Source organism: Natator depressus, chromosome 22 (genome assembly GCF_965152275.1).
Source record: "Natator depressus isolate rNatDep1 chromosome 22, rNatDep2.hap1, whole genome shotgun sequence".
In the NCBI taxonomy this organism is placed as follows: domain Eukaryota; kingdom Metazoa; phylum Chordata; order Testudines; family Cheloniidae; genus Natator; species Natator depressus.
The window spans coordinates 1,274,429-1,299,039 of NC_134255.1; the positions used below are offsets into that span (position 1 = coordinate 1,274,429).

At 47.1% G+C, this 24,611-nt stretch overlaps 1 protein-coding gene across 9 annotated transcripts in view; it reads left to right on the forward strand.

The window, feature by feature from the left end:
* PKNOX2 (PBX/knotted 1 homeobox 2) overlaps positions 1 to 24,611 on the forward strand; it is a 726,589-nt gene that overhangs the window by 84,719 nt on the left and 617,259 nt on the right. For all 9 annotated transcript variants that reach the window (XM_074936677.1, XM_074936676.1, XM_074936667.1 and 6 more), the window contains one exon: positions 8,551 to 8,623. The gene's annotated coding sequence lies outside the window, so the exon portion shown is untranslated. The remainder of the gene's footprint in view (positions 1 to 8,550; positions 8,624 to 24,611) is intronic.

Here is a 24,611-nt window from a genome sequence, read left to right on the forward strand (position 1 = left end):
CCAGCCTGGCTCATGAGGGCCTAGGTTAGCCCTGAATGCAAGTTTTCCATATTGCATCTGGTTGCAATGAAAAGGCTTCAGCACTTGTGCATCAGAAAATCAGTGGACTGAATTGTGCTGGGTCTGCCTTCTGAGTTAGCTAGGTCACTTCATCCACATGAGGTCCTGATTCCACCACTCCCAGCTCCTCTAGTCCAGGCAGTGCTTTAAAGCTGGGGTGGGCCGATATTGACCTTAGAAGCACTGCAACAGGCTGGGCCCAATGAGCTTCTAAGTTCCATAACGGTCCTTGAGGATTTGCAAAGTGTCATGTGGATAGGTTCAACTGGGATGCCCAGCACCATGGATGTGCTTTTTTCTGGGGAAAAGAGTGGCAGCATGGAGCAAAGCGAGGATGGTGGCTCTGGAGCATGTGCATTGCCCTGAGGTGAAATAGTCTTGTAGGAGTTAATTCATGTACAAGGTGGATGTGGGGAGGGAAAGTTTAATGCTGAGAACATGGAAGTTGAAAGACTCCCCTGTAGTAGGGACATTCTGGCCCTGGAAACATTCAGCACCAGTTTCCATGACCCAGAGGGAGACACAAGGACTTTTGAATAGATTCCTTTTTATTTAATTTTAGCACGTGTTTTAAATTTCCCTTTGCACAAGTGATTCTCTGCAGTCGCACATGTGCACGCATACACACAAACAGACACACACACACACACACACACACACAGGTTTTAATGATATAAACCTTCCCACCCTGAAGTTGGAGAAAATAGAGAATTATTTCAAAGGGGGAAAATGACTATATTTAATGAATTTTACCTTCAAAAACATTTGATTAGATTACTTAACATTTATGGAAAAAATCCTCCTCTTTGCTAAGAGTATTCACAAACTTTGAAGGTGCAAATCTTTTTCCTGTTAGAGTGAGGGTGCAAATTGGCTTATAGTGGAACCCTCTTTGCAACCTTAATTTTGGAAGTAATGGAAACCAAGCAGGAAAATGGAGTTGCTCCCACCACCCCTGCAAAATTTTATGTTCAAAAGAACAGCCAAGTTCAGCGAGGTAAAACGAGCCGTGGGATATGGTGAGGGGCTCTGTTGTGTTCCACATTCAGCTTCCGAGGTCAAAAATTCCTCACAGGGTTTTCCTCTGCATGTCCAGTGCCTACTGAATGTTGGGAGATTGTTGCTAAAATCCAACATTGTCATTAAAAATGTCATGTGTGTGCAGAATATGGTGTGTGTGTGTGCGCGTGCATACGTGTGTGTGTGTGTGTGTGTTAAACCTTTATAACGCAGCCAAACCAAAACAGATTTTCATTGTCCAATTTCAGATTTCTACCCCAAACAGTTGACAGTGTAGTAGCTGTGTGCAAATTGTTTTTTGGTGAATTATTTATTAATAATTTTACACTCTTGAGACACAAAAGTGGGAGCCATTTTTGCCCAAACTTTTAAGAAAAATTGCATCTGGAGAGAAAATTTTGGAAGCTTCAGAAAACTACAGCCCAAAAGGTGAAAAACTGATAAATGTTACAAGCAAGTGCAACAGGATTCTTTAGAATAGAAACACTGTCACTCAGCCCTGACTGAACGGGCAGGCACGTGAATTGTTAACCCTTTGGCTGCTGAACCAGCATGGGGTGTACAGACATCATGGCATGTTCATGTTAAAGTGACATTGACATGGGTTAACTGTTGGATCCATGTTCAAGGTGTCACCTTCATGCTCCATCCCTTGTATAATCTATAAATCTCTTAGGTTTTAACACTGCAAACATCAGTGATTTTAACATCAGAAGGGATCCTTAGATTATCCTGTCTGACCTCCTGTATAACACAGGGCAGAGAATTCCCTCTAGTTTTCCCACTATTGAGCCCAATAGCTTGTGTTAGGCTAAAACATATCTTACAGAAGGCATCCAGTCTTGAAACCCTCATCTCCTGAAAACCCAGCCCAAGTTAAGTTGATAGAAAGGAATCTGAATTATGGTGGGTAAAATGTAAGAAGAAAGTAAACAGGATAAAGACAGAATCTAAATAGCAAAGAGACAAATAAAAACAAGCCATTCTGTATGTACGATCAGAAACAGAGCACCCGGGGGTGTTAGGGGGCTTATTCCTTCACCCACTTACTTCCCTGGTCCTTCTCGCATGAACAGAGAGCAACAATACCCGAAGTCCAAAGGTGCAAACAATTCGATGTTTATTGGGGTGAACTTCCAGCAAGCATGATTCCAGTTTCCTTCCTTAGTATCCTCCTTCCCAGCTCTGACACCACAGAGCCTTACACCTGTGTCCCTGTTCCCATTCCTGCCCTTAGCCAAACATTATTCCAATTTCCTTACTCCCATTCCCTGTTCCCATTTCCCCCTTTAGCAAAACATGATTGCAATTTCCTTACCCCATTCCCTGTTCCCATCTCTCACACACCCACACGCCCACCCCCGCCCACCCCCACCCCCTCACTTCCTCATTGACTACAGATTATATAGTAAAACTTGAGTTCTGCTTAGCTATACCTTAACCAATCATTTTCCTGAAATTTAACTAACCAATCCTAACAGATTGTAACATGATTATGTAACCAATTATATCCCACCACCTTAATTAGTTTACACCCAGCAAAATTAATTATACAGCAGACAGGAACAATCACAGAACGAGACAGAGATTATACAGACAAACAATAGCAAAGTGGGAACTATAATGACAAAACAATACAGAAGTGAGGATTTCACATCCCAGTATTGATAAGTGAGTTCTTGCCAGACAGGATGCTGTTTCCTTTTACATTTTCTAGGCACTTCCCTTTCTCTGGAGGTGATAGGCACTATCAGGACAGGAGTGTATTCCTAACAGCCCAATAGCACCTTCTTTCAATGTGACTAGTTTGGAATGTGAGGATGTGACCGTTCGCTTCCTAGCTTATGGCTGCCTCTGCTGCTTAGCCAAAGGCCTTAGCCTAAGCACAGGGCCTCAGACTGTCACGGTAAGAGAAGGCCCTTACACCGGCAGACAGTGATTTTGATTCTTTCTTTTATACTTCTAGAACTAGCCAAGTGATAAGAATACCCCTAAATTCTTAAAGTACAGGCCTTTACAGACAGGCCTGAATATCTATATCCTAACAGGGGGGAGGAAATTCCGGTTCCTGGACTGTCTGGAGGTAAAAGAAGCAATCAAGCAGATAGTGACATAGCTGAGATGCTAAATGATTTCTTTGCATCGGTCTTTACCAGACCTGCTCTTTTGCGGTGATGAAGATGAGGTACTGCCAGAGACTGAGGTGTCACAAGAATAGGTGCTGGATGAAAATGATAAATTTAAGAGCAGCAAGTCCTCAGGACCAGATGGGACAGTGAAGAGGTCTATGGGAATTCCAGGCTGAAGGTTCTCAGCAGCCAACAAAATGTGCAAGGTTGAATTTTCAAAAATATCTAGTGTGGTAGAAGCACAGATCCCATCGAAAGTCAATGGGACATGTGCTCCTAACTCACTTAGGAGCTTTTGAAAATTCCATTTGCAATCACTTATTAACATCCTCTATTATACTGGCGTACAGGAGAATGGAAAGTGTAGTACAGAAAAGACACTTGGGGAAGTCCTGAGGATTACAGAGTAGCGTGACTTATTTCAGACTCAGGAAAATGGGCTGAAATGATCATTCATAATAGAATTATAAAACATCTAGGTGTACAGGATATGATAATGATAAAGCACCATGGCTTTGTAAAGGAAAATTGTGCTTTAATCTAGTTGAATTATTGAGCATGTCAACAAAATAATGGCTAAAGGAGAACCATTTAATGTCATTTATGTCTGCTTTCAATGGCCCCTCCAAGAAGCTACTAAAATTAGGTAACTAATCATGGGATGAGAGCTAAAGTACAACCATGGATTAGAAACTGGATCTGAGGGGAAAAAAGAGTAGGACTAAATGGACGATTTCCAACATAATACAAGGTTAAAGATGATTGCCCTATGGTGCTGCTCTCACACCAGTTTGGTTTAATATTTTTTAGCTTGGTAAAATCTGCAGGTGACACAAAATTATTTAGATTAGTCAACAATAGAAAAGGCTGGAAAGGGACCTGACCAAGGCCCTACGCCAGCAAAGCACTTAAGCATGTGTCTGACTTTATGCACATGAGTAATTCCACTGAGGTCAATGTAACTCCAGAGGGGCTGAAAGTTATGCGTGTGCCTTGCTGGGTAAAGGCCCAAGTTTGGTGCATGGGCAGCCAGAAGACAGAGGAAATGAGTTGTTAGCAAAAGCAAAGTAATGCAAATGGGAAGGAATAATCCAAACCACTCATACACGTTGCTGGGTTCTAAATTAAGCATTACTACACAGACCTGTATGTCACTATTAGCAGCTCAGTGAAGACTTCTGCTCAGTGTGGTGGTCACACTGTTCCCGTGCATATAGAATGAGAAAGAACACTCAGTGTCTCATGACAGTGACCTACTTGCCCTAAAGGTACGGAATAGTGTGTTGGGGCCAGAATTGGGGGATCCTTGCCTTTTACATGGGTCTTGGGGAGCAGCTAAACTTCTGGTCCCTTTGCAAGGCTTGTGGCCCTTTTCAGGTAGTGCTGCTTCCTTGTCATTTTGCATCCCTGTATGGGACAAAGTGCCATGAATAAATGTGTCAATTAGAAAATAATGGAGTGCTTTCCAGTAACTGGTCATTTCACTAACGACTTATTAAATAGGGGACAACGAATACAGTTTGGCCATCTTCCCTCTCTCCATATATCTCTATTTCTGAGACCTCATTCAGCTTCTTTGTCTAGAGCTGATGTGAACAGCCTCACACTGGCCAATTCACCCATTTTATGGGACTTTGAAATAGCCCATTGTGCCTTGCATATTATTTACCTTTGTCTGAAAGCCTCTCTATTTGCAGCTAGAATGTAGAGTTGATTCAAATGTTATAATTTTGTACAACCTGCAAAGAGATGGAAAGATGTGGCGATATGCTCCTTCATGTGTCTTTCTCCTAGCCACAGAGAGGGTAAGTAAGGAATCCGCAGGGCCCTTTGTTACACTAAATTCTATGTTTAAAGCGCTATTCTATTCCTGTTGTGTTCTGGCATTTGAAACTCTGAGCCTGACTCTCCTATCACAGATGCTGGAGCAAATCAGGAGTCCTGCCATTCAGCCAATGACACTGCACTAGGGAAAACTAGCAAAGTTCTCCGTGTTTGCAAAGGGAAACACTGGGAATAAAAGGTGGGCTCTCTCTACAGGGGGATGTGAGTCAGCTCCCTGTTTCTATTCCGGAATGTTGCTAGGCTCTAGTAAGGGCATATTTTTATTTATTATTTTTTGCAAAGCTGAGTTAGAAGAAAGGCCCCTTCTGGGTTCCCTTTGCACAAAGCTCTGCTGTCTGACTCTGGAAGCAGCTGCTCTCTGGAGACCTCAGCTGCTGCGTCTCTGGTAACAGTGGCAGCTGGCGGAGGTGCTTGTGGGCTCTGTCCTGTCCGTGAAATAGCCAGCGACGTGTTCCTACAAAGGAGAACATGACACAGTCTGCTGTGTCAGTCCTGGGGAATTGCATAGGTCCACAGGCCTGTGCTCCTGTAAAGAGAAAAGGGCAAAAACCTTCATTGATTTGTTCTTCCTGTCCCAAGGACATTCTTCCCTCACGTGGTCCTGAAGCTCCCTGATATTTTTGCAATGTGATTTAGCAACGATGTTAAGGAGCGACTGTCATCTCTCATGTGCTGCACAAACAGCAAAGAGGAGGTTCCACTTAGCCGGTTGCGACAGAGGCTGGTCTACGCTACCGTGATAAGTCGACCTAAGTTACGCTGCTCCAGTTACGCGAATAATGTCGATGTATCTTAGGTCAACTTACCATGCTGGGTCGACTGTAGACGCTCTCTCGCCAGCTTCCCTTACTCTTTTCGGGGAGGTGGAGTACAGGAGTCGCCGGGAGTGCACTCTGCGATCGATTTAGCGGCCCCCTAAATTGACATGGCTGCATCGATCACAGCAGTGCCAATCTACCAGTAGCTTCCAAAGGGAATTTGGGACAGCAGGAAGAAAGAAATTACAAAAGGATATTGTTCCCTCATTTCTTCCTGTTTAATTGGTCCAATGCTCAGAGGTTAAGGGGAAAGGAGCCATGTGTCTCTTCTGTTTGGTGTCTCTTGTGCTATGTGTATAGAGTTGCCAAGTGTCCGGTTTTCAACCAGCTGTTAAAAGTCCGGTTGACTGTGCAGCAGGGCTAAGGCAGGCTTCCTGCCTGCCCTGGCTCCATGCAGCTCCCCAGAAGTGGCCAGCATGTCCGGCCCTTAGGCGTAAGGGTAATCAGGGAAGCTCTGCATGCTGCCCCCAGTGCCAGCTCGGCAGCTCCCATTGGCTGGCTTCCCAGCCAATGGGAGCTGTGGGGGCGGCGCCTGCGTGCATGGGCAGCATGCACCAAGCAGAGCCACCTGGCTGTGTCACCGCTTAGGGGCCGGACACGCAAGCTGCTTCTGGGAGCTCCGTAGAGCCAGGGCAGGCAGAGAGCCTGCCTTAGCCCCGCCACGCCACCGACCGGGAGCCACCTGAGGTAAGCACTGCCCGGCTGGAGCCCACACCCCGAACCTCCTGCCCCAGGTTGGAACCTCCTACCGCATTGTAACTCAGTCCCAGACCCCCCACCCACACCCCAACCTCCTGCCCCAGGTGGGAGCCTCCTCCCTCACCCTAACTCCCTCCCAGACCCTGCACCCCAAACCCCCTGCCCCAGGTCGGAACCCCCTCCCAAACCCAAACTCCCTCACAGAGCCTGCACCCCCTCTCACACCCCAACCCCGTACCCCAGCCCTGAACCCCCTCCCTTTCTGCACCCTAGCCCACTGCCCCAGCCCAGTCAAAGTGAGTGAAGGTGGGGGAGAGTGAGTGCCAGAAGGAGGGGGGCTGCAGTGAGTGGAGGCAGAGCCTCAGAGAAGGGGCATGACCTCAAGGAAGCGGTGGGGCAAGGGTGTTTAGTTTTGTGCAGTTAGAATGCTGGCAACCCTACATGTGTACAGGCTTCCTCCATCAAGAAGATACTTACATTTCAGTGGCTAATTTCTGAGGATGATTAGCTGATGAACTACCTCTGTGCTTCATAGCCTCTCTTCATCCTGAATTGTGCCTCAAGGTGGCAGATAAATTCAGGTGGATAATGTTTCCTTTTATTCTATTTGCAAAGCATCACAAATACCCCCAAGGAAACCTTTGTCCCGCCCAGCCCCAGCAGAATTCTTTGCAGAGCACACCTTGCATTACCCACAGCTACTCTGGAAGGGTTTGGAGAGTTTTAAAAGACTGTTGTTGGGAATGGTTTCCCTAAGCATAAAGAGAGCTAGCCTCGTACTCCAGGAGTCCCACTAGCTGGCTCTGGAGGAAGAGCGAAACCTGCTGGTGATGCTTAGCACTATGTCTCTTCTCTCTGGTTGAGCTTCTGGGGGTTGTAGGAGGGCTACACGGCTGAGGTTTGAGCCAGCAAAGACCGAGAGAACGCATGATGATTGGGGGAAGAAAGTGTAAGAAATGGTGGAGATTAGGGGCATCTCCTCGGCTGACATGTTGCCCACCCCTTGTTATAGGGGTTTGCAATTGTGAGAGTAATGTTGGGTCCTCAGTTCTTCCTAGTTGCTCAGGTAGCAGTGGGGACCAGCAGTGTCTTTCATTTGCCCTTGTCAGGAAGGGTGTGAGGGCCTCGCTCCAATGATCCAAGCCTTTGGCATCTCCAGATTAGACCCAGCAATGTGCTCTTTATGGAGTTGCACAAATTAAGGAGCAGGTGATGTCTGGGGTTCTCTGCTTGGTGTCCGCTTCTGGAATCCTGATTGTAAACCTATGACCTCACTCCTGTTCTGTTCTTTCATTTGTTGTCCTCTGGAATCTGTTGATCCCTGTGGTTTTTCCTGGTCATTCCCATCTGAAGATGGGGAGACCCTTCTAGTTTACTAGATGGATCCCTTTCAGGGATCCCTCATGTACATGGGGACCAAATAGGCCTCTGCACTGAATGAGGAGTCCTGTGGAAGGACTAGTATGTGATCATGTAACTAATGTAATGAATACATATACAGGAGGGGGGCAAATTAGCGTTGTCTGGGCAACCTTAGTTCTTGTGTTTCCTAACTTTTGAGTTTTTGATTTTGCAACTTGAATAATATTCTTTTAACACAGGGTGTGTTTCGCCTCCAAAATGCACAGAAATTGTCAGGACAGCAACATTGCCCTAATTTAATTAAGAAATTCTTACTTTCACCCATTTCTACTTTAAGGGCACAATTATAGAGCTACCCAGAAGAGTGTGTTGGGGGTGCAGCTTGCTCCCTGCAGAAGGCGTGGTTGGGATGTGTGTGGCAGTTTGCTCCCTGTAGCCCCTGCATCCTGGTCAGCTGATTTACAGTACAACACGTGCATACTTTGAGCCTAGGAACTGAGCTCCATGTTGAGCTTATCCCACCTCACAGATCCATCCCAGAGTGTTAATTTTTGCTCTGACATCTGCTCTCATTCTAGTAATTTCCTCTCTAATAAAAACTGTTTTTAAAATATCAGCAGGTACCGTCGGGGGTTGGATCCTGAGGCTCCTCTGGCCTTCACGCTGATCCACTGAAAGAGTCCCTGAACTGTAAGTAACTTTGATTGGTATTTTCTCCTGTCTTTCATTGAGGTTATGGGTTAAAGATCAGGCCAGAAATTTGATATTTGGCTGCACTGCACTGTGTAATGAAACATCTAACAATGAACTAGTCAGGATTTAAAATACAGTGAAATTCTAATTAGATTAGTCGGAATGTGACAAAGGAGCCCTGTAATATGACATTCTATTTAATTAGTCTTTATTGATTGTGCTTTAAGGTAGACTTCATATACTATGTGTGTAATTAGCTCTACTGCAGTACATGGTTGGCACAAGTTTGACTCGTCTGAACCTGACACTTGTAGCATAAAGATTTCCTCTCTGTGTGGAGATGAAGGGCCAGGTCCTGCCATTTTCACTAAACAGAGGTTCTGGCCTGACCTGTTCCTACATTTGTGTGTATGTGAAGGGACTAGGCTACATCCTGTGGATAATTTACTTGTCTGCTTGTTGCACTGTTTATATACAACCGCCCGTGTGGTTACAGAAAAAGTAACATCTCCTGGCCACACCTGCTCCCAGGTAAACACCCCTGGCAGCCAGAGGTCAGAATCTCAAGAAACAGTCTTATAAAAGCTTACCCATCCGTGTGGCATTCCTTGGCATGGGGAACTTGCCTTGGCAGGGGCTGCTCCCAGTGTTGCAGAAGAGATGGGTGACTGATGGAGAGGAGAAGAGGTTGGTAAAACAGCAAAGAGGCAGATTTCTTGTAGCCCTTGTCTCTCCTGCTGCAAGGGCTAGTTGAGCGTTCGTTCTCTCCCATGATGGGATGAGTGTAGATGGCTGAGTTTGTTCAGTGGGCGTCAGCCAAGACTGACTTCCTTATGTGGAGTTTTAAGCCCTCCCAAGGTATATTCGAAACTCAGTTTTTGGCAATTTGCTGGATCTCTGAAGGCGCCTGGTGGAATTCCCTTTAATAGTACATTGGCATCTAACTAGTCCATGGAATTATAAATGATTAACCATTATCAGCGAATATCATCACCTCTGTGTAAAAATAGATTGACTGTAATGAGCATTTGAATAAATCATAAGAATGGCTAGCCTGATATCATATAACATCATGCAGATGGCTGAGCAAGAAGCATACTGAGCCCTGCCACCCTATGGCTTGCTGATTTCAGTGCTGGCAGAGTTAGTGATTGAAGGTTGTAACTTGCAGGGCATCTCATTTTGGCAGTCACATCTGTCTGTCCATTTGTCCGTGTGGTACATATGCATGATTTCTTGAGTATCCAGCTCAACAGAAAAATAAGAAACTGAAACTTCTGCACATCTGCCTAAAATCAGTCATAATACTAATGGTGTGATATGCACAAACGCCCTGGAAAAAGTCATGATTGTGTGAAGAACTCAGAGATGAGCTGTTACCATGTTATTCTTTGGTCGTTCTAGAACAGCAGCCAATGGAATGATTATGTTTCTTGTATGTTCCTCCATCCCCATGTACATTCCTGTATTCTTAGACCTTTGTGTTCTCCTCTGTAGCTAGCCATCTCGATGTGCAACTCTTCTTTGCTGAAGTGTTAAAATATCCTGGTGGCGACTTCTAGGGTATATTATGTGGATTGGTACAGGTGATTGCTTGATGCCTCATTTCTGCTCCCATCCCGTGGTCTGTCATAATTCACCTCTAGGTCTTTGATAAAATATCAGTGCTTCATTCGAGGCCTCTCTTTTCTCTCACTCTGGCGGCTGGTAATGACAAAGTCTGGCACAGTATTATGATTGACAGAACTTGTAAGCTTAAAACAGAATTCCTTGGGGCCTGAATCTTTGGAATCATTTGTAGGGTTTTCCCCTTCCCAGGACCTTTGTGTATGTGCCTGGCTCATGTCAATTAGCAATGGCAATCCTTTGTGTTGTTTGCTCACGCACTTGTCAGAGTGGGAGGGAACACCAGGCACTGGGAATGTGTAACTAAGATTAGGAGTCATTGCTTATTCTCTGCGCTATACAGCTCGCTCCTGGACTTAGTCTTCCACCCCGTGAACTTGTGATTGTTCTGAATGAACAGCTGTATAAAAGACCAAGCAGGTAGCTGTCTTTGTCCTATAGTATCCCACTGCATGTTCTAAGCAAAAGACACCCATTGCTGTTTATGGCAGCGTCTCTGCAGTAAAGTACCTCAGTTATTTGGGGACCTCCGAAGGAGCAGACTAGCCATTATAGCCAAGAACTTTTAGGGATACTTCTTGATATTAGATATTGGTGCAGGAACAAGTCCCCAGGAGTCACCGTGAGATGGTTCCCTAGAGCATGTTTGCTGGTGCTTGCTCTAGTTTAGGTTCCCTGGGGGTTAGCTTGCGGCCAGGCCCAGCCATTTAGAGACCTCATGCTTCCAGGCTGGCTTTATGTCTTACTCTGCCTTCTCTGCTCTCCATTGATGGGGTTTCCAGAGCGAGATGCTACCCTGGAAATCCAGTTAAGTGCAGAGAGTGACCTGAGGCTGTTATCTTTCTGGGAGAGTCTCTGCAGGGCTAGTGAAGGAAGCATCTGTGTGGATTATTGAAGCCACAGAAGCCTTCTGCAAGGTTTTAGAGAAGGGGAGGAGAGTAAGGGAGGTTGTTTGCCTGATTCTGAGAAATAAGGGAATTGTGGAGATTACGTTCAAACTGGGCATTGGCTGCTAATCTCTCTCCCCATTACAGGTGGATGGGGGGGGGGGTCTTGCACAAACCGTGCCTTCTGCTCATGAATGCTGGAGGATGATGCAGCAGAGTAATTATAGTGCACCCAAGTTATGGTGCACTCTTGTGTGAGTTCTGGTCATGAAGAAAGCCCAGGCTTCCAGGGATCCCGCTCATGCTGTGTGTTTGTTCTATAATACAATTTGTTGATGTGGTGATCACTTTGACTTCAGGAGCTTTCTGCATCTTTCCCATGGGGAGGCTGGGAATTACTATGGATGTTCTCCAAGAGGCACTGTAGGTATTGGGGTGACCTGAGACTGTAGCTGGGTGCCAACATCGCATCCTACACATCCATCTTCATTAGCCCATCAGACAGAAGAGGAAGGAGTCGCTTGGTTATAAAATGTTTCTCCGTTATAAAGTGTCTCTACGTTGCCCAAGAGTTTATGTCCTCTAGGCTTAGTTTATTGCTGAGCAGTGACCTCTCTCTTTCTCGGAGACTGGGAATATATTGCTTAGCAACAACTGATCTGATGGGGCACTTGTTTTATGTGTCTTTCTTCACCACGGATTTATTTCTCCTTTCAGGGGGAGGTTGTTTGTCTAATTTTGAGAAACATGTGAATTGTGGGGATTATGTGCAAACTGGAGCGTTGGCAAATTCTCTGTAATTTACATCAGTAGTTGATAGATTTGTTTAGGACTGAATTTTGGATTTGCCACAAGCCCCAAGGCAGGGGCAGCGTGTTGTCACAGCACCCCTGGAGCACAGCTTGGAGGGTCACAGTCTGCTGCCCGGGTCCCCCTGCTCCAGGGAAGGTGGTTTGGGAAGACCCTGGGTTGGGGCAGCTGGTTTGCTCGTGGCACGGGGAAGCAGGGAGAGACAGGGAATAGTACCCCTGTGAAGGCTGTTCTCCTTCCCCACCCTGCGGGTAGCTGGTGCTGCAGAGTAAAGGGTTGCCTTGCCCTCCCTTCCTCTCCTGCACAGGAGCAGTAGGTATGCCACAATTTCGATTTCAATGTAGAGGACGCCCAGCACCAAAGCTCCGGGCACCCTGGAGGGACACTTGAAAACACAGTAATAGGAGCTACAATATGCATTGTCTAAAGCTGTAGCATAACTGCCTGCCCCCCCGCATCTCAGCCGTCCCCAGCCAGGGGTCGGTCCTGGGGCCGGTTTTGTTCAACATCTTCATTAATGATCTGGAGGATGGGATTAATTGCACCCTCAGCAAGTTCGCAGATGACACTAAACTGGGGGGAGAGGTAGTCACGCTGGAGGGTAGGGATAGGATACAGAGGGACCTAGACAAATTGGAGGATTGGGCCAAAAGAAATCTGATGAGGTTCAACAAGGACAAGTGCAGAGTCCTGCACTTGGGAAGGAAGAACTCCATGCTCCGCTACAGACTAGGGACCGACTGGCTAAGCAACAGTTCTACAGAAAAGGACCTTGGGATTACAGTGGACGAGAAGCTGGATATGAGTCAGCAGTGTGCCCTTGTTGCCAAAACGGCATATTGGGCTGCATTAGTAGGAGCATTGCCAGCAGATCGAGGGGAGTGATTATTCCCCTCTATGCAGCACTGGTGAGGCCACACCTGGAGTATTGCATCCAGTTTTGGTCCCCCCACTACAGAAGGAATGTGGACAAATTGGAGAGAGTCCAGCGGAGGGAAACGAAAATGATTAGGGGGCTGGAGCACATGACTTACGAGGAGATGCCGAGGGAACTGGAGTTATTTCGGATGCAGAAGAGAAGAGTGAGAAGATATTTGGTAACAGCCTTCAACTACCTGAAGGGGGATTCCAAAGAGGATGGAGCTTGGTCATTCTCAGTGGTGGCAGATGACCGAACAAGGAGCAATGGTCTCAAGTTGCAGTGGGGGAGGTCTAGGTTGGATATTAGGAAAAACTTTTTCACTAGAAGGGTGGTGAAGCACTGGAATGGGTTACCTAGGGAGGTGGGTGGAATCTCCATCCTTAGAGATTTTCAAGGCCCGGCTTGACAAAGCCCTGGCTGGGATGATTTAGTTGGGGATTGGTCCTGCTTTGAGGAGGAGGTTGGACTAGATGACCTCCTGAGGTCTCTTCTGACCCTAATATTCTATGATTCTATATGCCCAACCCCCCATTGCAGCTTTCCCCTAAGAAAAATGACTCCCTCTGCTGCCTTTGCACTCCTGCAATGGCCACTCAGCCCCATGGGTGTAGTGACGCACCCAGAAGGTCAGCCAGCTCTGGGTATGGGAGAAGCATTCCACAGGAAATCAGCCCCCCTCTTCTGAATTGAGGGGCACCTGACTGCAGCCATGGCCGTGGTCTTTCAAGAAGGTGGGTACCAAGCTGATTAGGGCTGATTAGGGCTTTGTCAAAGACAACACCTGGAGCTCCACCCAGAAAGCCACAGACAGACTGCTTATGGAGTGCTGGCATCGTGCTGCCATCCTGAGGCACCATGTTACAAGCTGTCAAGGTTCCTTCCCCACTCTGAACTCTAGGGTACAGATGTGGGGACCTGCATGAAAACCCCCTAAGTTTATTTTTACCAGCTTAGGTTAAAACTTCCCCAAGGTACAAACTATTTTACCTTTTGCCCTTGGACTTTATCGTTGCCACCACCAAACGTCTAACAGATATATAACTGGGAAAGAGCCCGTTTGGAAAAGTCTTTCCCCCCCAAATCCTCCCAAACCCTACACCTCCTTTCCTGGGGAAGGCGTGATAAAAATCCTCACCAATTTGCATAGCTGAACACAGACCCAAACCCTTGGATCTTAAGAACAATGAAAAAGCAATCAGGTTCTTAAAAGAAGAATTTTAATTGAAGAAAAAGTAAAAGAATCACCTCTGTAAAATCAGGATGGTAAATACCTTGAAGGGTAATCAGATTCAAAACATAGAGAATCCCTTTAGGCAAAACCTTAAGTTACAAAAAGACACAAAAACAGGAATATCCATTCCATTCAGCACAGCTTATTTTATCAGCCATTTAAACAAAACAGAATCTAACGCATATCTAACTAGATTACTTACTAAGTTCTAAGACTCCATTCCTTTTCTGTTCCCGGCAAAAAACAACACACAGACAGAGAGAGAGCCTTTGTCCCCCCCCCCCTCCAGTTTTGAAAGTATCTTGTCTCCTCATTGGTCATTTTGGTCAGGTGCCGGCGAGGTTATCGTAGCTTCTTAACCCTTTACAGGTGAAAGGATTTTTCCTCTGGCCAGGAGGGATTTAGAGGTGTTTACCCTTCCCTTTATATTTATGACACAAGCAGCCTGCACATTCTGCATCAGCTTGAGTTTCGGCTAGGCTCAAGGTGTAGCGCCATCAAGAACACATTGCAGGGCCCAGCCTTGAGGTGATAAAGGCAAATCAACTAACAAAGCCCCTGCGTTTGAAAGACACATTCACAATCTTCTGGCCTGGTGCAGCTGGAAGACAAGCCTGCCTGGTCACAGCTGCCAGGAGCCTTGTGGAAAGGGCAGGGGCAAGGCTCCCCTCTCACCCAGCCAGGCACTGTAGGGCATAGGTGCTGACTCCATGGGTGCTCTGGGGCTGGAAAAACAGGAAAAAACATGGTGGGTGCTGAGTACCCACCGACATCCCCGCTGATCAGCACCTCCCCCTCTCAGTTCCTCCCGCCTGCTGTGATCAGCTATTCTGCGGCATCCAGGTGGCTCTAGGGAGGAGCAAGGGTGGGGCATGCTCAGGGGAGGGTGCGGAAGGGGATGGAAAGAGGTGGGGCAGGGGTGGAGTGGGGGCTGAGTGGAGGTGGGAAGAGGCGGGGTGGGGCCTTGGGGGAAGGGGTGGAGTGGGGGGGGGGTTTGGGGCAGAGCCGGGGGTCGAGAAAGTCAGCGCTTCTGCTGCAGGGAGTAAGGAAGCTCCTGCAGGGCCCCAAGTTAACGGAGAAAATGTGACCCTTGCCTCTGCACTGTTCAGGAAGAAGGTGATTGCACAGGTGAGCCTTCCACCCACTTCTCATTCTTCTCACACCAGTGGCCGTGTGTGCCTGAGCCTGGAGCCCCAGGTCACCGTGCACCTGGGAGGGAATGGCCAGTGAGGCAGCTCACCTTCTGGTGTCTGGGAAGGTCTGTGTGACAGCCATGCCTGTCTACAGTGGCAGGTAGTAAGGCTTTTCTCCAATCTACATGGCTGTGAAGAACGTAGACTTGGCTGAGGTGTCCTTGAAGTTTCTGAGATTTTGGATTCAGACCTGAGAGCTTCAAAAATCCCCTAAAGCCAAAAATTGAGCTCAAAAGTTGAAATGAGGCAGTATAGTGAGAGGGTGGCCACTGGTTTTTAGGAGGTTATACTCTAGCTTGGCTTCTTCTGTCTCTTTGCACAGATGCTCAGAGGAGGGAATGAGGGCTGGGGGGCTGCAGGAAACACCAGAGACAGAAGGGGAGCTGTTTGGTGCGGTAACCTCCGCACTCCAGTCACTGCAGGGCTTAGGTTTTAGAGCAGTTTCAATGGTATGCTGGGTGGAGACATTGTCCTGGGAGGACTTTGAGGACTAAACCCTGAAGGAGAAGACAGGTGGCCTGTGCGGCTGGTATTTTATTGCTGATCCACCTGCTGAATCTTGCTGCTGAATTTCAGTCTGGCAGCTTTCCTAAGATGCAGGAGCTCACCTGCCGTGGTCCTGTCCCTATATGCTTTGATACAAGGATGGGGCTGAATGATGGAGGATCAGCAGACTGTCATGTTACAGAATGAAGCAATTTGTCATCATTGCCTACATGTATAATAAATAGGCTGTTTCCTTAGCCCCTCTACTGAGATTCAAGTGAGAAAATCAAAGCGCACACCTTGAGTAACCACTGGGAGCGGGGTAAGAATGTGGGTAGTGACAACATTCCCCTTATCTGGGTCAGGTCACCATCTCCTGCGATGTGAGTTGGGATGCTCCCATGCTGCAGGCAGCTGTCCTGACAGCCTACCCTAGATAAAGCCTCCAGGATTCCAGATGGGTCTGAGGAAGGTTTCGTTCAGCCACACAGCATTGTGTTAGAGTTTGGGGGGGACTGTTCTGCACTGGTGGCACCTGAATGCCCTCCCTGCCAGTGTTGCCCTCACAGTGCAGCATAGGTTGCAAGCAGCCTGCTGTAGCTGAAGCAAGAGGGCTCCAATGGGTGGGTCTTGAACTGAAACCCACTGTTGGCGACACAGAATTTTTGAAGGTGTATGTGCAGGGTCTGGGAGGTACAACCAGAGCATCCACGAAGTGAGGCACAGTAGATATGTTCAGAGCCAGTGGCAGGGTGGTGCATTCATGCTGCCTCCTAGCGGCTATGCAGCTGAGTTTCCTTGTGAAGAATTTATGTTGCAGATAAAGTTTTTCATATCTGGATTCAGGTGGCTGCTTCTGGGCAGAGAGAGTAATGACTGGAGCGGACAAATGCTAGTTCTTCTCTTCTTGAGGTTTGGCCAGTCTCACTCACTGAGCTTCTGCAAGTGGTAGGGGTGCTGAGGCTGAAGCCTGTGATTTGAATCCATGTCCTTCCTGGCTCCCAGCCCCTGAGCAGGCAGCCCAGTAATTCAGGAAACTTGTACCGCCTCAGCTAAAGAAACCATTGCTGGATGCTGATGAGCTCCCAAGCTATCAATCTGTACATATACTCCCATTTTTAGAAAACCCCATTGACAGGATGGTAGTGGGTCAACTCTAGCAATTGCTGGAGTGACCTGATTTCTGGGACCCAGCTCAGTCTGGTTTTAGTCCTAGGCATGGGGTTCAAACTGGACTGATTGATGACCTTCTGCTAACAAAGGATGAGGAGAGAGTGTCTGAGCTCCTCTTATTAAATCTGTCATTTGCCTTTTACACCATTGGCCATGAGATTTTATTGGGTTGTCTCTTGTCTGCTGACACTAATAGCAGTGGATGGAGTTGGTCTTGAAAGATTCCATTTGTTCCTAGCTGGCAAACCCCAAAGCAATTTCTTCTTATGCCCCAAGGGCTTTCTCATGAGGTTTACTGCAGGGGTTCAGGTTTGGCCACACTCCTGCTCAACATGGATATGAGACCATTAGGAGAGTCAGTGAGGAAATCTGACCTGTGGTGTACTCTGCTTTTGATGACACCTGGCTCTGAATCTCCATCACTTCAGACCTGGTTGCAATGTGTGCCTGAACCAGGGGTGTGAACAGGGATGAGATGTTTGAAGTCCAGTGCAGGTAAGACTGAAGGAAACAAATGGAAGAGTTGGTAAGCATGCTATCTGCATGCACGGTGGAGAGTGGATGTCTGTCACTAGTGACTTGGGCTCACAAGTTAAGGTTTTGTTAGGCCCTGGACTGCCCTTCTAAGATTAAGCAGCTGCTGTCTCCAAAAAGAGGTGTGGGGTGGGGAGTTGCATCTGGCTGGAAGAGTGACCATTCCTTTCAGGTTTGGGGAACTCCCTGCCTTCCTCTAGGCCTTTGTCACATTGAAACTAGCTTACTGCAATGGGTTGTACATGGGGCTGCATGACAGCACTACTCAGAAACTGATGCTGGTGCAGAATGTGGCCACCTGCCCATTGCATGGTGGGTCACTGCCAGTATTGTAACACAGATTCTCCGAGTGTGCCACTGGTTGATGATTTTAAACAATCAACTCCTAAATGGCTTGCCTGGTGGTTGAGACATCTTTGTCTTCTTGGGTCATATTTGAGAGCTGCAGCAGCCTCAATATAAACAAGATTAATACAAATATTGAATTGAAAAATGTTAGATTTGGTAATGCTGTTTTACATTTTGGAAGATACCAGAGAAATAAACAAACACTGTCTCCCAGCAAAACTGTCCAAGTTTTATTTAAAACGAATAAAAGGAAATATTTTTTACAAAATCCACAATTAACTCATGGAATTCATTGCCACAAGATATAAGTTGAAGTCTTTGTCTTCCCAGTGTTCTTGTTGTTGCCAGCATAGGTGGGAGAGGAGAAAGGCCAAAGCATGATGCCACTGTCCCTTATGTTATACCCTCAGTCCTTGTGCCTGGAAAACACTAGCCCAGACATGTCCTGGTGGGGTTTGCTGAATCACAGAGTTGAGCAGCGCCCTACTGTGTGATGCTTGTGCAGTCCTCTTACAGCACTGTAAATCTTTTGATTACAACACCCTTGCTGATTCATGGTCATTTAACACCCTTCTGGGAGTGGGTTACCTCCTTTGTTGTCACTGGAGAACTAGCAGTGGAGACTCTCCAAGTTGCAACATATTTCAGTAGCAATCATAGAGCAAAATCTCATAACTCCATACACACTAACAATATACATATTTGGACAGAACAATGGGTTTCACAGATCATGACTTTTCATATGATATCTTACATGGCAAGCTTTGTATGAAATATATCATAATTATATGATGAGGGGGAATATGGGGATTCCAGGGTGATGCTTTGAGATACAGAGTACCACAACAAGATTTGCCTTTTATGGCTGAGGAATGAGTATACTGATGGGTTGAATATGTGCTGTGAGATGGGTCCTTTCAATCACATCGCAGAGAAGCGGGGCTCTTTGCAATTTAAATATTTTTTTTAAAGAATGTTATTTTTTGCGGGAGCCAATCACTGCCCCCGATTTCTTGCTCACCCTGCAGTTGCTCTGAATGTGGCTATGGAAGACACTGCCACCTGTCGGAACAACATGGGATCTGTGTTTCTAACATAGGTGCCGACTCCATGGGTGCTCCAGGGCTGGAGCACCCACAGGGGAAAATGGTGGGTGCTGAGCACCCACCGGCAGCCCCTTATCAGAACCTCCCCCTCCCCCCAGCGCCTCCTGCCTGCTGGCAGGCCCCGCTGAACAGCACCTCCCCCTCCCTCCCAGCGCCCACCGCCTGCCACGGATCAGCTGTTTCGCGTTGTCAGGAGGCACTGGGGGGGGAGAAGTGAGGGTGCAGCGCACTTGGGGGAGGGGGCGGAACTGGGCGGGGCAGGGGTGGGGAAGGGGCCGGGCAGGTGTGGGAAGAAGCAGGGCAGGGGTGGGGCATTGGGGGAAGGAGTGGAGTGGGGGCGGGGCCTAGGTGTAGCCAGGGGAGAGCACCCCACCCCCCGGGGCAGATTAGAAACTCGGCGCCTATGGTTCCTACCGCCTGGCTCCCGATGTGATGTCTCCCCTGTGTTTTCTATCTAGAGCAGCGGTTGTCAACCTGCGGGCTGCGTGCGGCCCAGTTAGCACAAACCTGCGGCCCCGCTCACCTGTGTGCTAAAGGCCGGCTCACAAGGCGGGTCCAGGTTCCCAGCTGCCCAGCGCGGTGGGGTCCGGGCCGCTGGCCTGCACCGTGCAGCAGGGGTCCTGGTTGAGGCTGCTGGCCAGCCCCGTGGGGTTCGGGGTAGCCGCGCGGTTGTGAGCCCAGGCCCCTGGCCAGTTGTGCGTGGTCTGGGGTCCAGGGCGGGCAGGCAGCCAGCCAGCCCCACGAGCTCCAGGGGTCCAGGGCAGGTCTGCCACTGCCCTGCCACCCGGCCCCTGTGGCCCAGGTAACATGTGGGCTGCATATGTGGCCCACTGATAAATATGTTGAGAACCAGTGATCTAGAGCAAACCTTGCTCTTCCCTGTACATAGTGACCCAGAATTGCTATCATCCCACTGCCTGTACCAGTGTGGCCATCTGAACCATGGTAGGAGCTGTAAGAGACCAGGGCCTGTTGAATAAACCGGCTATTACATCAAGGTGGATAGAGAGTATACACCAAAGATACCAAATTGCAGTTGAATGAAAGGAGCGTTCCCATCTACATCCACAGGAGGAGAGACTGCTGGCTGGCAGCACCAGCATGGCAGTAGACAGGAGGCGGGGGGAAAGTGGGCCAGGTAGGCCCACGTCCGCATCCCTGGACAGCAGTGGGAACTGCTCTTGGCCCCAGGTGTCTCCCAGTTCGGAGAGGTGTCATTGCTAGGTGCCTCCTACCACTGAGTCTCTCAAAGTGGGATAAGCTCCCTGCCTTCTGTCATCCTCATCCACAGGTGAGAGTCTGAAACAGCTGAATAACGGGGAATATGCCATCAGTAGCTTGTTTTGATTATATCTGAATTACTCAGTAAATCAAGATTAGCCCTATTCTAATTATCCCAGATACAAAGTGTAACTTTATGGATAACAGCAACCCATTCACGACTCTGTGGAGCCAAAGTCTCCGAAGCTGAGTCCCCTGTCTACATGACTTCTCCAAATCTCGCTTTGACTGTATGTCTGAGGAAAGGTTTGGATGTGGAAAAACTCACAGTTGAGAACTCCCTCACACTGGCGTACAGAGCTCTGTAATGGAGAGGTCTCATCATTCTGTGCTCTGTGTGCTGCACCTTTCACATGGAGGCATCTTCCTGCCTGTTTCAGAGGCAATTCTGAGGCAATAATGATTCTGTGTTTCAGTTCAGCTACAGAATGAGACCCCCTTGCTTCTGGAGACTTTACATTGATTCTTTCTTTGTTGTTTCCTTAGTCTGAAATAAGTCACTGTTTTGCAAACTCTGGGTTAGGGACTGTATCTCTCTTTGTCTTCTGTGAAGTACCTTGCTCACTGTAAAATAACACTATCTACTTTCAAGGGCCTTGAAGGGCTTGATCTTGCCTTATTGACTTCAACTGAAGCAGGATCAGTCCCCACACTCAGCCATACCTACCCAGTGTTGGTTAAATGATGCCTCATTTTCTGGCTATTACGCCAGACATAGAAGAGCTGTGTGGCTTCTGAGTGCACATGTTGGAGGATTTGTAAATCCTGCAGCACTCCAGTCCCACATGTGGATTTCTGTGCCCCCTAACCATTCCCGAGTGGAGTATGATTAGGCTCCCACTCATTACATGTTAATGATCCCCTCTAAGTTGTGCTGTTGTTCCCATCTGGAGAGGCAGAGAGCTGAACCTGGGAAATGGGGATATTTACATCTCACTTTTATAACTCAGCTGTGCTACTTCCCACCTCTTCTTCATCTGTCCTGCTCTCCAGTGCATGGAGACTGAGTGAGGCTCTTCGTTGCCCTAGTCCAGCCAGTTTGGATGCAGCTCATAAAGCAAATAGAACAATCATCATGAGGGTTTGGCAGAGGAGTTCCAGAAACTATTTGCTCCAACTGCAAGCCAGCACTCCAGCAGAGTCCTCTTTATGGGAGTTCATGAAGACTTAATTGGGATTGATTTTTTTAATTACCTGCTGCCTGTGCATTTCTCCTATCTTTTACATCAGGTGGGTCATTCCTCTACTCTGACACTAAAGTCGTTTCCAATGGGGGCAGAGACTGGTGGGCACAAGTGGATATTATGTACAGGAGCTTGTTTCAAGTTTATAAGTGAGAACTGTGCTGTGTTTCTTCCCCACAAAGCTCTCCTTCTCCTTGTACCTGCCTGATCCTGAACCATCTCTGTAGTCTTTCAAACAGATGGCAATTAGAGTGTTTAAAAGAAGAGCAGGCCCCTTTGGCTTGGCTGGAGGTGACAGTGTTTATCAGGCTAGCATGAAGTGAGGACAATGCAGGAGCCATTGATGATAGCAGCTTGGAGTGGAGCATAGGGGCTGCTCTTGTGGAAGAGCAAGCTCATTCCCACAGACAGGAGGGACCAGTTGAGGCTGTTGATGGACACGTTGTCCATTGCTGAATATTGTGGGAAATGCATTGGGGGAGGTGAGACGGGTGGGGAGATGTTAAATGGCAGAGAACAATGACAGCTCAGACTGACAAGACACATGAAAACCGTCCTGTGGATGGCCAGTTTACCTGCTTCCTACTCTGCCCTTTGAGGTACATATGGGGGATTGACAGTCTGAGTTAGAGGCTACTAGAGTTGCTCCCAAAACCAGCATCCCCCCACCCGCAGACATTTCAAACACAAATGTTAATTTGAACATACTTGGTTCCAAAAAGAGTTTGGTTTTTCCACAGGAAGTTTTCTAATGAAGAGTTTTGTTGAGAATTGACATTTTGACATAAAATGTCATCTTGTTTTAGAGTTGTCTTTTTTTAAACAAGCAGCTGAAATGAAATGACTGAGTCTAAATGAAAACTTACATTTTGGTATTTCCTGTGGGGAAAATGGAAAATTTTCATTGGAACTGACATTCTCCTATAAAAAAATGTCTGTTTTGATGCAAGCATATTTTTCAGTGGGAAAACTTTTCACATGAAAACTTTCAGCCAGCTTGCTGTCCACAGAGAAGCCTGGCTGACAGACCAAATTGATACCTCATCTTGTACAGCTAAAGTACAACATTTCAAAGTTTTGAACTCGGAGTCTATTAAAATCTCTGCTGCTCGGGGGAGTGTTGGCGTAAAGAGAACATCAGCTCATCCACTGGCTGCTGTAACCAGCCACATACATACTGAGCCTCCACGAGGCTCGCAGCATTGGGCATGGAGGTCAGGCCCTCGTGGGGTGTCTGGTGTGTCATGGCACCAGCTCTTGTAGGACACAGTCCCAAGTAACACACTAGGTGCATATGACTGAGGCCAGTGCTGTGGGCTCTTCAACAAAGACTATTGGTGGGACCCAATATCCACTCTCCAACTGCCTCTGGTGCCCAAGTTCTCATCAGAGCCTCAGACCAATGATGTCCCCCAGTTGTTTGCAAATGTGGCAGGTGATCCATCACACGCCTCTGTAAGAGGAAAAGAGCAGCAGCAGATCTGCCCCTTGCCCTCCCATCACTGCTCAGCGAGTCGTACGTCACATGGGTAACTCAAGTGAATGATACAGTAGGTTGAAAGAACGAGGAGTACTTGTGGCACCTTAGAGACTAACAAATTTATTTGGGCATAAGCTTTCGTGGGCTAATGCCCACTTCATCAGATGCATGCAGTGGAAAATACAGTAGGAAGAGAGAGATATATACAGAGAACATGAAAAAATGGGGGTTGCTATACCAACTCTAACGAGACTAATCAATTAAGGAGGGCTATTATCAGCAGGAGAAAACAAATTTTGTAGTGATAATCAGGATGGCCCTTTTTGAAACAGTTGGCAAGAAGGTGTGAATAACAGTAAGGCAAAAATAACATGGGGAAATAGTTTTTAGTTTGTGTAATGACCCATCCACTCCCAGTCTTTATTCAAGCCTAATTCAATGGTGTCCAGTTTGCAAATTAATTCCAGTTCTGCAGTTTCTCGCTGGAGTCTGTTTTTGAAGTTCTGTTGTTGAAGAATTGCCACTTTTAGGTCTGTAAATGAGTGTCCAGGGAGGTTGAAGTGTTCTCCGTCTGGTTTTTGAATGTTATAATTCTTGACGTTAAAAGTTGAGGTTGAAAGTGTAGACAACTGCTCCCAGCAGTGGCAGTTTTACGGAAGAGAGCTTGAACATGAAGGTGGTGCTCAGTGACTCTTGGGAGGTGGGTAGGGTGAAAACTGAATCACCGCAAAACTGGTCAGACAAGGTGGATGGATGAGCCATTCAGGAAAAGCCAAGGTGGATGGATGAGCCATGCAGGGAAAGCCAGGATGCTAGAAAATGAGAGGCTGGGGGTGAAGGGAAGGCAAGAAACGAACTGGGAGCTCAGAAGCAGGAACTCAGGCTGTGAGCTCCTGCTACTTCAGCACAAAAGAACTTTTCTCTCTTCCCTGCAACCTCTCTGGTTCTCTTATTCAGTGGGATGAAGCTTTGCCCTTGACTGTTATTTTTGTAGATTTTCTCTGTTTTTCCCTGTTAAATTAACTTTGCTTTATTTACTCTGAACTGGCATTATGGGCTGTTTGGGGGATTATTTCTGGGAGCCAAGAGGGTAACAATCCTTTTCAGCAGAGGTTGAAGTTTGTCTAAGCCAAAACCCAACTCAGATTTTCCCCCCAAAAGCTTTATCTTGACATGGTCAAAAAGTGGAATTTCCATCCCCTGGGAAATGTCAAGTTTTTAAAATGTTGTTTTGTCCCAAATTGGGACGAAAAGTCAAACTCTTGATTTTTGTGTGAAATGAAATATTTCATTTTAATAAGGGTTTTTCACAGCTTCATCCATTATAAAACCAGAAGGGATCATTGTGGTCAGCGATCCTATTTCCTACATATCACAAGCTAGAGAACTTCCGTGAATTAATACCGATTTGAACTAGAGCATCCCTTTTAGAAAAACACCCAGTGTGAAAGTGTTCCATTTTATTTCAACATGATTGTTTTGACTTTTGTTATAACATAAAAGTTGAAACAAAACATTTTGACCTCATTGGGAAAAAAAGGTTTTGATAATTTCTTGTTGAAAACTTCAGCAAAATCATTATATTCCCATGAAATGTTTTTATTTTGCCGAATCAGTATTTTCCAATTGAAAACTGTTGCTGTTGGAAAACTTTTGACCAGGTCTCCTCCTATCCCAGAAAGTGCTGTCAGCATGCTGCTGTGTTCTGGGATGAAGGTCACGGG